Genomic DNA, 3,201 nt, shown 5'->3' with positions numbered 1-3,201 from the left:
CCGAGTGGGGACATTTTGTACGCCAAGTCAAAACTAGGTTTGATAACGATCAGGCGCGGGCAATGTGTTTGCGGACATTTTATTGCCGAAACCAGGAGGAGGACGAGAGTGTAGAGCAGTTCATTTACGAGAAGTTACGCATGTTCCGCCGATTGGGGACAAGTGGGGACGTGAGTGCGGCGTTGCCAACCATTGTCGAACAATTGCTGCCAGAGTTTCGCCCCTTCATGAGGACGGCTGCTGGTCGTGACACGGAGGAGTTCGTGGCCCTCGCCCGCGTGATCGAACGTGACATGTCGCAGTGGAGGACGGCACTCAGGGGCGCGAGAGCTCCCCGTGCTCGCTCGGGGCCGCGAGGGGTCACCGTCACAGAGGTCACGGACAGTGACTTGACCGTGGTGAGCTACGCCGGCGGCGCGGGACCGCGCAGGACAACAGACCGCGGTGGCACCAGGGAACGCCCGGAACCAGCTGCGACAGGAGGAGGACGTCACGAGCGGACAGATACGAGAGAGAGGGACGAACGTCCGCCGCGATGCCGTTTTTGCCCGGACGCGTACCATTGGCATCGCCTCTGCCCCACCAGAGCCGCGTGGGAGGAGGCGCGCGAAGGCAACACGTCGCAGGCGGGAAACGCAGGACCGGGGGCGGAGGGACAACTGGGTGCCGCTCCCCGGCCCGCCAGCCACCGGCAGTCCCAGTAACTGACAGAACACGTCGACCACCACCGGCGCCTACCGCACTAACGTCCTGTATGCCGCCGGGAAGCAGGGGACAACGGGACTACTCCTCATCAGCTGTCCCCATGCCGAGGCAACTGCGGGGACAGCTGACTGCCGGCGCCACCACCGCGGCCCTGAGGCCGGGTATACCAGGGCCGGACCAGCCGCCTCGTCGACACGCCGTCGACGGGGTGGACAACCAGAGCGTCAGCGCAGGCATCCCGCCGGCCATCTCCGTGCAGGGACAGCTGACTGCCGGCGCCACCGCCGCGGCCCTGAGGCCGGTTATACCAGGGCCGGACCAGCCGCCTCGTCGACCTGTCGTCGACGAGGTGGACCACCGAAACGTCAACACGTCGGCGCCGGAGCGAGCCGCGGACCTCGCCGCGAGTTCCCCACGCCCGGACGGCCAGGTGGCCGGGTGCGGTGGGGGACAGACGACTGCACAGCTGGGGCAGGTCGGCCCCGAGGAGCCGGAGCTGCTGCGAATTCCTGTCCGCGCTAACGGGCGGGAGATGCTGGCCCTGGTGGACACCGCCGCCAGCCGAACCTACATCGCGGCCCACCTGGTGGGAGCGGAGGCAGTGACACCGCGGAGGGAGCTGGTGCAGCTGGCCACCAGGGATGCCGTCGTTGCAGCAGGGGGCATCATTCAGGTAACAATGAGCATCGTTGGTCACGTTAGCCACGTCGAGGCCTGGGTGGTCCCCGAGCTCCGCGAGGGGCTGATTCTGGGGGTCCCATGGCTGCACGAGGTCGACGCCACCGTGGAAGTACGAGCTGGCCGGATGCACTTCGGCACCCAGGGGCGCTGGACGGTGTACGGCGTGCACCAGGTTCCCCCCAGTCCCCCTCAGTCAGTCATTCGCCTAGAGGACCTTCAGCACGGTGTTCCAGAGGAGTACGTCGATGTCATCAACCATGTCCTCACCTCTCAGGCACAGGTATTTGCGGCCGCGGACCGGCTACGACGGACAAACGTGATGGAGCACCGGATACCGATGGTACCGCACCGCCCTCCCTTTGAGAAGGTATACGGATTTGGCATCCGGGAACGGGAGGCCATACAGACTCAAATTGACGAGATGTTACGTGACGGGGTAGTGGAACCCAGCACCTCCCCGTATAACTCACGGGTGGTGCTGGCCACCAAGAAAGACGGAAGTCTACGCTTTTGCGTAAACTTCAAGGCGATAAACAAACTGACCATTCCCGCCCCGCCCCCGCAGATCAATATCACAGACGCACTGGCAGGACTGGGGGACGCCACTATTTTCACGACACTAGACTTAAAATCAGGCTACTGGCAGGTGCCGGTATGTCTGGAGGACCGCCCTAAGACGGCATTTACGGCACCAGACGGTCGACGTTACCAGTTCTGCGCCATGCCGTTTGGTCTCATGGACGCCCCTGCCACGTTCCAGGCCCTGATGGTACGTGTTCTGGATGGGTACATTGGTGAGTTCGCCAGTGCCTATCTGGACGACGTTATCATCTGGTCCAGGACGTGGGAGGAACACGCGCACCATCTGGCATTGGTGCTAGAACGTATGGCCAGACACGGACTGACGTGCGCCCCAAAGAAATGCCACATTGGGGCCACGGAAATAGAGTTCCTAGGACACATAGTGACGGCGGAGGGGTGCCGCCCCCGACCTGAGCAGTTGGAGCTAATAGAGGGAAAGGGGGCACCGAAGACCAGGAAGCAGCTCCAGAAGCTGCTGGGGCTGCTCAACTGGCTGCGGTCCTTCGTCCCCGACTTCGCCACGGTGACGGCCCCGATGACGGACCTACTGTCGCCGAAGACTAAGTTCCGGTGGACCCCCGCCGCGGACGAGGCCTTGCGACAGGTGAAGCGCCGGTTCAGGAACTGTCACACGCTCTCACGCCTGGTGCCCAGCCGCCCCATCTTCATCCAGACGGATGCGAGTCAGGAGGGGATGGGGGCGGTGTTGTACCAGATGGATGACCGGGGCGAGAGGCGCGTGATCGAGTACGCCAGCGCCAAGTTTGGGCAGGCTGAGCGGAAGTATCACGTGAATGAGCAAGAGTGCCTTGCGGTGGTCTGGGCCCTACAGAGGTACCGTCACCACGTCGAGGGCCGCTCATTCACGCTGAGAACCGACAGCCAATGCCTCCGCTGGTTGGACTCCGCTCAGGGCCGGAAGTCTAAGTTCACTCGGTGGGCCATGCTGATCCAGGAATTCTCGTTCACGGTCAAGCACATTCCTGGACGTGAAAATCAGTTGGCCGACGAGTTGTCCCGGAATCCGGACCCTGAGAATGAGTTCCACGACGACCAGGGCTGGGAGGAAGTGCTCCTCCCTGAGCGTGAGCGCGGGGTAGAGGACTCGGTGCCGCGACCGTGCGCGTTGTACGCGCTGACAAGCCCCACTGCTCCTGCACCTGACGCGCGACCCGAGACTATGACTGACCTGCTGGCGTGGGTCCACGCGGCGCAACTCCGGGACCCCGACAC

This window comes from Bacillus rossius, chromosome 2, assembly GCF_032445375.1.
Source record: "Bacillus rossius redtenbacheri isolate Brsri chromosome 2, Brsri_v3, whole genome shotgun sequence".
Lineage (NCBI taxonomy): Eukaryota > Metazoa > Arthropoda > Insecta > Phasmatodea > Bacillidae > Bacillus > Bacillus rossius.
The sequence above is the reverse complement of the archived record's forward strand: the minus strand, read 5'-3'. Positions refer to the sequence as shown.